The sequence below is a fragment of the Humulus lupulus genome, chromosome 8, assembly GCF_963169125.1.
Source record: "Humulus lupulus chromosome 8, drHumLupu1.1, whole genome shotgun sequence".
In the NCBI taxonomy this organism is placed as follows: Eukaryota; Viridiplantae; Streptophyta; class Magnoliopsida; order Rosales; family Cannabaceae; genus Humulus; species Humulus lupulus.
In genome coordinates this window covers 170,813,249-170,822,533 of record NC_084800.1, presented here as the reverse complement: position 1 = coordinate 170,822,533, position 9,285 = coordinate 170,813,249, and the positions used below count along the sequence as shown (strand labels likewise).

The 9,285-nt window shown below is 33.9% G+C and overlaps 1 pseudogene; it reads right to left on the bottom strand.

Moving 5' to 3' along the window:
* Positions 1–765, bottom strand: LOC133796254 (uncharacterized; annotated as a pseudogene).
* Positions 766–9,285: the final 8,520 nt, after the last annotated feature.

The following is a 9,285-nucleotide window of genomic DNA, read 5'->3' as shown; positions in this document are numbered from 1 at the left end:
CTAACCATAATAAATAAGGTGTAATATGTCAACACCCCCCTTAAACTTGATTGTGACTCCAAGAATGCTTCGTAACTTGGCGAACGTTTCTCTCTTGAGTGGCTTGGTGAAGATGTCTGCCGCTTGATCTTGAGACTTCACATACTCCAATCTCACTTCTTTTCTTCCAATGCATTCTCATATGTAATGATAACATGTCTCGATGTGCTTGCTTCTTTCGTGAAAGACAGGATTCTTTTCTAGTGCAAATGCTGATTTTCTCTCAGCATGAATCTCGATAGGCTCCTCTTGTGGGACATTCAAATCTTTCAACAAGTTTCTTAGCCAAATAGCATGGCAAACACAAGAAGTTGAAACAACATATTCAACTTCATAAGTAGATAGTGTGACGATTGGTTGCTTCTTTGACATCCAAGTAAAAGTAGTGTTTCTCATGAAAAACACAAATCTTCGGTGATGCTCTTTCTATCAACCAAGTCTCCATTCCAATCGCTATCACTATATCCAATTATCTCATAATTGTTAGAAGATGAATAAAACAAGCCATAGGTTGTTGTACCTTTGATGTACCAAAATATGCTCTTTGTAATTTGAAATGAGTTGTTGTAGGAGCTTCCATATAGCGACTAATGATTCCAACAACATAGAGAATATCCAACCTCATACATGTTAGGTAGCGCAAATTTCCAACAAGACTTTTGTAGACAGTTGGATCCACCTTTTCTCCTTTGTCATGCTTTGACAACTTGATTCCACACATTCCATGTTGGTTTTTATAGATCAAATCAGAGATTATAAGCAGCGGAACAACAATCAAAATTGTTAATTTAATCCCACAAGAGTTCTAGATCTACTTCTTCACGTGCATATATATATATATGTATATATTGAATCAAATACATGAATAGAAAATTACCTCAGGTGCTTCCTTGCTGCTATCTTTTTGTATGGCAAAATCCTTGAGATCTCACACCAAGATCTTCCAAAATGTTTTTTTTTTTTGGTAAATAAAAATCATTGTATTGCTCAAAACCAAGTCATGTACACTTACAGGTCTTCTTCTACCCCTATTTTTGACTTACAATCCATGTATCTAAATTGACAATTTTTGAATCCATTCTTTATCCCTATTTTGTTTTCCCTTGTACATTGATACAGTAAATCTCAATTTTAACTCTCTTTTAATGACCTCTATAATATGATTTACATGCCAAATCTTAGATGACCACAAAACATCATTTCAGACCCTCCATATATGGTATACTAGTGCAGTAATAGCAGCTATGAAAAATCCTTTCCTGAGTTTTGCTTTGGAAATCCATTGCAATAGTGCTTGATAATGCTCTGCTTGTGCTCGGCAGCCAATCCACTCCTTCATCTTCACAAGACAGATTTTACTGTAAGTACATTGGAAGAATAGGTAAGTAATTTCTTCCTTGTGATCACCACACAGCAAGCATACTGTGTCCACCGCAGGAAGGTATTTTCTGAGATGCTCTTTAGTTCTCAACTTCTGATGCAGTACTAACCAGAGGATATATCTGTGTTTCGGGATACTACATCTCTCCCATACAAATTTACTCCATTGTACCTTGATATGTTGGTCATATAGTATATCATAACCAGCTTGAATACTATATTGCACTGCCATAAGCGTTGATTTATCCAATTTAGCTCTAAAGAGATCCTTAATTTCAACAATCTTCTTCCAATACCAGCTGCAATTTTGTTGCACTGTGTATGCCCACCAGTCCATATTTTTCAAGTAGATGCTATGTATCCATTTGACCCACAGATTATCCTTTTTAGAAGCTATTGCCCATACATATTTCCTTATTGCAGCAACATTCCATTCTGAAAGTTTCCTGAAGCCTAAACCTCCCGCAGCTTTTGGAGTGCAAATAGAGGACCAAGCAACCAAGCCTGAACCTTGGGACTCTGCCACTCCCTTCCAAAGAAAAGCTCTGCAAATGGCTTCTATATCCTTCAATAGCTGTTTTGGCAGCACCATTATTTGAGACCAATAAGAATCGATTGACTGTAAAACAGAATTAATCAATGTGGCTCTAGCAATGTATGATAGATTCCTAGAACTCCACTGTTTAATCCTAGCTACCATTTTTTCAAGAATGATCCCACACTCAGCAGTAGATATGCGTTTGGAACATATAGGGATGCCAACACTACAACAATTTTGAGTATATATTATAGTAAAAAATAGCACTTATTAAAAAACGTTATTAATACACGTTTAATTTTTTTTCATAGCCAATTTAGGCGCCAATTAAAAAAGAAAGAAGCGCCTAATGAAAATTTTGTCTAACCCATTTGCCTCCTCTGCCCCTCTCTTTCAGACTCCACTATCTTTCCTTCTCTTACTCTCTCTCACACTATGTCTCTAATCCATTCAGCCGCTGGATCACCACGATCTGTACGATTCTTGATGCTCCTTCTCCCTCACGCAATTTTTGCTGCTCAGTCTCCCCCTTCTCCCTCATGCAAGTCTTGCTGCTCCTTCTCCTTCACGGCATTTCTCCTGCTGGAAGCAAAAACCCAGGCAAGAGCACTCTAACCTCGTTTGTCTATGTGAGGTATTTTTTTAATTTAAGATTGCAATTTAATATCAGATAATCACTGATTCGAAAGCTCGCTTGTAATGACGCTATCGAAATCGGACCTCCCAGCGATATACTCGTTCTTGACCAATTCATTGAGTGGCGACAAAATCGTCCGCAAGCCAGCAAAGGAGGCTCTCTCTCAGTGCGAGGCTAGGCCCAGCTTTTGCTCTTGTCTCATGGTGAGTACTCTCTCTCTTTTCTTTTTAATCCAAGAAGGGACTAAAACAGTTTGCTTGGCCATCACTGAACAACCTCTTTCGTCCAGTGTGGTATTGCTGCCAACGGTCAAAAACCAAAAACCCTAACTCGGTGTTGGTGATTGCGTTTTGATCCACGAACGAGGGGAGGTACTATACAGTGGATTGCGGAAACCCTATTATTTGGGGGAACCGAAGCTTTTCGAATTGAAGTTTTACGCAATGTAAGTTTCAAGCTTGATTCTTTCTATCGTTCATATTTTGGTTAAATTTTCTTCTGTAATTCAGTTACATTTATAAAGAGAGAATGCAGTTTTTTTTTATTGGAATTCATAGTTTGATTATCATCTAGGAATAGAGATACGAATTTGACACTTTTCTTTTTGACTGAAAATTATGATTTTTAAATCGTATAAGCAAATGGCTGTTGATATCATGGGTTGTTTCTGATCTGTGGGATCAATTTGGATTTGTTTAGGGGAGCTGTTAAGTTGGAACTTCGTTGTCCCCAAACTGTTGAGGGAATTGCTGCCGACCCTGAACCTGATTGGAGCTTCAATGCTCTTTTAACAGAGCTTAATGCATTGGAAACAAAACTTAGTAGCTCTTCCAAAGTCCCTTTTAACAGAGCTTAATGCATTGGAAACAAAAACAGAGAATATGTCTCTTTTCTCACATACACTATACATGTATAGATATGATATGAGATATGGTTCTTCATATCAAGGGACTAGAAATGTTGTGCATGCATTGTTACTAAAATACACTTTTTGACGGAAGTGTGTAGAATTTTATTCTGTTGAGTATATAGAAATCATGTGGGGAGTTCTTATATTGTTCACTAGTCATTTCATTAAATGGTTTATGTATAAAACTGCATCCTAAGAAGCAACTAGAATGAGGGGTAAAGTGGTAAAATAATAGAATATAGGTAATAGAGGGGTATGTGGGTAACTGTAGTATGTAGGGCAAAATAGAAATATTGTATTACACTTGTTTCAAAAAGTTCTCACCCTTTTTCTGGAGAAAGAAAAATTGCAGGTCTCACTTTTCTTGTCTCTTTCACTCTTTTCTCTCCAACCAAACTGCCCATTTTACTCTTTATGTCTCCTTTTCCCTTTACTTCCTCTTTACCAACTGTTGGATAAAAAAATATATCCCATAAACTAGTACATACGTTTTTTTAGCAATTTACATATGCAGTGTAATCCTTGGCACTTAATTTCCTATTCTTTCTGAAATGAGAAAACTTGCTTTGTTTTTACTGTGATGTTTCTACCTTGGCTAACCCCTATCTGGGACTAAGGGAAAACTATTCCTTATATATATATATATATGCCACTTGAGGCTAACTCAAGTTGTAAGTGACTGCTTGTGTGAGTGGTGTGAGGTTCAAATTCTTGTAAATGCCTCTTATATACATGTATATATACATATATATATCTTGAATTATATTGTGAGGCTTGATATTGTGCATCCAACTGACTGCTTGAGAGCATCCAAGTTTACTTTTTGTGACTTTGTCTTGTAAGTTCTTTATAAGTTCATTTCGTGGTCAGAGCCTATAGCATCACAAAATTTGTTCTACAAATAATTCAGTCTTCCTAACTTCCCATCTCAGCCATAAAGCTTGATTAACAGATTTGTAGAAGGAAGCTGGTTTGGGGCTTGGGGACTAGAAAAAATGCTATGGGATTTAATCATCTTTAAGAAAATACGCTCTGTACTTGGAGGAGATATTAGATTTATGCTCTGTGGTGGAGCTCCTTTATCTGTGGATTCTCAACGCTTCATCAATATCTGCATGGGGTAATTATTTCATATTCTTGAGATTTACAATAATTGAATTTGAGGTTTAACCTTGTTATTTAATACGATTAAAAGGTTAAATTATTGGATTGCAAACTCTACTAGATTAGTGTGTCCACATGTGAAGTTATATGTCATACTTATATGCACACAATCACTCGTCCAAATTCATTTAGATGCTAATACTTCCATATTTAGTTCCATGCTAGACTAACTATGCACTGTGAAATTCTTGCAATGGGTCGTGTTATTTTTCATTTCATGTGTATCTATTGCTTATTATTGCATACTTTTCTTTTTTGGTTGATTATGCTTAAATAGGGCTCCTATTGGCCAAGGATATGGCTTGACAGAAACTTTTGCTGGAGCTGCTTTTTCTGAGGCAGATGACACAGCAGTGGGCCGTGTAGGGCCACCCCTTCCTTGTTGCTACATTAAGGTATATTAAGAGTTGATCATTTATGCGTTAATTTCATCTAATATAAATATTCAATTGATGGCTTTTTGACATAGTGGTTATATAATATTTTGTATTGATTGCTTTTAGCCAGGTCTTAATGAGAAATTAAAATGCATGAAGCAACATGCTTTTAGATCAGTTCACTTAATATTATTGACTTCGATTTAAAAGGAATGATTACTTTTTTCTTATTATTTTTAAAATAGATTCTTATCAAAACATCCTTGTTGGAAACTCTGGCCTCAATTTCAGGCAGTGGCTGCATAACCATGTCATTATCAGACAAAGAATCTTCAACAGTACATAGCAGAGATTTCTTCATCAAAATGACTGGTTTATGGTTTTCGGTTTTCATTTCTTGTTGTTCCTCTAGTGTCTTTACTCGTTCTTTCAGATGTTTTACATAATTGATGGCATCTCCCAGAACAGAAGTCCTGTCCATCTGTTAAGAGTTTACCATCATTTACAAATTTGAGAAATATTAATGGCTTTACATATATACAATGTAGTATTGAGATCCCATAAAAAGAAACTTATAGGATTATATAGTCATATCATGCTGAATTAATTGGCATAAAACTAGCAGTAAGTACCTTCTTTAGACCTGGAACCACAGCGGAAAGAGCCACTACAAGAATTTTTCCATTTAATTACATTAAATAATAGCATGTTTTAAAAAACATAACTAACTCATATTAATATACATTTATTATTTAGTAATAACCTTGATATATTTGTCAAAAAAATATAATACTAACATTCCATTTTGTCTCTCTCTCTCTCCATCTCTGTGTCTCTCGTCCATTTCTCCTGTCACTCTCTTCGATTTCTGGCGATCACTCTCGCAATCTCAAGCTCTCATCGGCATGGGTATGTACTTCGAATCTTCACTTTTGCGATCTCCACTCATATTTTTCCCAATTATAACCCTAATTCTCACTCTACTTATCATCTTTCCTTCAATTTCTCTTTCTGTTTTGTTTATTACTGAATCATTGATTTCGTTTCATTAGTTTTATCATTGCAAATATGATAATAATAATATGTGATATGGTGTGTTTCAGAATAAAAATGAGTAGGCTATTGATATTGTGGTTTGAGTATTTATTTTTTTATTTGAGCAGTAATCTAATTTGATTTGAATCAATAATTTTTGTGCTCTGTCTTGTTACATTGCCTTGTTTAAGCTCTGTTTTCTTATAATCATAATTCAGTTTCATCAGCTTTTTTATGTGATATGGTGTGCTTAACCTATGCATAATAACTGTTTTGATTTCTTATTATTTTTCTTGACCCTGTTTTTATTTTTGTTACCTTTTGGGGAACTGAGGCATTTATAAAGGGATCTCATATTTTCATCTCAGCTAGGTTTGGTTCATTTGGCTATTTTTTCACTTTCAAGGTATTCATTATTGTAGAGAAAATGCTCAAGATAGAACAAACTTTCATGGATTTATCATTTCCCTTATTTGTATTAATAAAAAATCTGATTTTTTTCATCCTTTTAAATTGGAATACAAACTGTTTTTGGTTTTTTGTTCTTTCTATGTGTGTTGTGTCTGCTTTTCTTTTTCTTGTTGGTTTTATTTCAAACTGTTGCATTATTGTTGGATTTTGCTATTAGTTTTTCTGCTGTTTTTGCTGCCTCTTGTCGTTGTATTTAAGATTTTTGTTGTTCTTTTTATTTTGTGAGCTCTAGTTTCCAAGGACTCTATAGTGGGTTTGGATAGTTTCTTGGTTGTAAGAGTTGTAATTTTTTTTAATGATGACTCCTAATTAAAGTTCGAATGATGTTGATAGTTTATTAATTGGTATGCAATTTTGCTTTCATTTTAGTGGCTTCATTGGATTTCAAATTGGAGGGAACTTTATTTGCAGCAGTTTGCAAGAGGTATGTTATCTTTTATTTTTGTTAAAATACTTTGCAAATGTTAGAGGAGTTTGAATATCTTAGATATTCATCCATAGTGAAGTAGGTTATGAGATTATTATTATTGTGTGCTGCGGTGATAACGGAAGGTTGAGAACTTGTGTGTATTATTGAAGTAGGTTTTGAGAAATTTGTGTGCTGCGGCGAGATAAGGAAGAAAACTTGTGTGTTTGAATATTTTGAATTGATAATGATTGATGGTTGATTAATAAATATGGTTGGAATGTTTTCTGATTTTCTGTTAGTTATTTGATGTATATCTAATAAACTTCAAAAGATTAGTATCCCTTTTGTATACACCTATAAAAGATTAGAGGATCAATATTATTACCCTATATTAATTATCCATTTTCTTAAACCTCTGTAAACATGAAAGATTTAATGTAATATGCTTCATAAGATGTAATGTAATAACCAATATTCACGAGTTCATGAGTAGGTGACAAGCCAAAAACATCAAACAGTGCAAATAAATCTTCTAAAGTACCTGTATACGTAGTTTATCAACTTTAATCATTAACAGAGATCCTAAATTCCCAGTGAGAATTTCCAAAGCATCCACATACTTTGCTTGTTGCTCCAATATAGAAATGTATACCATCGTAAAAGCAATGTATGATCTCCCTCATTCTACAACTATTTCGTTGATCAATAAATGTTGTGTTTGTGTCCTAGGTAGGCATGTTCATTCCTCAAATACATATTGCTGGATACATGCATATATGGACTTTGTGTTGAAAACATATACCCACAAATACAAATACTTTACATTTATAGCACATTCCTAAAGGTGTTTGATATACAAATGTATGCCTTTTTGGGCAAAAGATAGTCCTCCTCAGTGGCCGCTTGAATCTCTGGTCCTTCATAATCAACAGCATCTTCAGCCTTCTAATCATAATCTATGTGTGAGAGAAACACAATGAACATAATCAGAAAGTTTGACAAAATGAAATGAGCTAAACCATAGACTTTAGAAAACATATTATTTATACATTATTTTATTTTGTTTAATAAGAACTAGACCCTACTATTTTCAAAGACAAAATATAAAGGAGATGAAAAGTCCACTGAAATCCAAATAACAAAAAATGCTCAATCTCTTGAAAAACCAAAAATACGATTCCTGAATTCTTTTTAAACAAATCACTGAGATGCCTACTTTAGCCCAAATAATATCAATCTCTTTTTCAATATTAAAAAATTTATCTTGTCCCTTTCTAAGCACAATGACCAACAAATAGCCATCACAGAAGAATCCCACATCTACTTTCTATTTTCGTTACCCACTCCTAAAAATTGAAACTTAACAAATTTACAGAGTACTGTAAAGTAATCCAAAAAGCCTCCAACTATAAATAGTTTTACATTTATCCACAATCTTTCAGAAAAAGGCAATGAATAAATATATGATTGACTGTCTCATTGCTGGTTTTGTGCAAAACACCAGCTCTGAGATAGAGTAGAATGATCCTTTCCAATAGACATAGTGAGTTCCATTCATGTAGAAACATTCATGTAGAAAGTAAACAGCTAAAATCTTAGAATTTAAAGTTGTCCTTTAAAAGTACTTCCTCAATTTCACAATTGTCCCAAAATCCAAGTCTTTCTTCTATTTCTATCTTAACCCTCACCTGAATATGCAAATATTGTACAGTGAAGAATCATGTTGCTTCTAGGTTCTCCAAGCAAGAGTTTTCTATGACAGCTATTGTGATGTAATACTAGTGATCTACTTATGGGTTAAAATCACACCATTACACTAAAGAAACTGAGAAATGCCAGGGTCCTCTAAAAGTATAAAGAAACTCTTCAAGAGGAGTATAGCAATTTGGCATTCTATACTTGTCAGATATACACTTATAGGAACCAAAAATTCTACAAAGAAGTACATAGGATATGTAAAGCTACCTCACATATATATATTCTCTTAGTCAACATATGTCTTTTATTTATTTATTTTTTGATGGCAGTGGCTACTAAAACAGTCGTATGTAATGTAAAAATTCTATATTTTTATGGAGTGGAAAAAGTAATTATAAAATAATATGAGGATAAAAGTGGCAAAAATGGACCATGAGATGCTTATCCGCTCTTTTACTATTAGTATGACACTTTGAATTTTTATTTCTTTGATGCCAAGAATGACTGTTTATTTCTTTCTTTCTGACTTTTATTATAAGTTTTTTTTTAAGATAATTGATAATATGTTGTTATATATGATTTTTGTAACTCATCAAAATTCGTACTAATTATAGAAACGGTTGATCA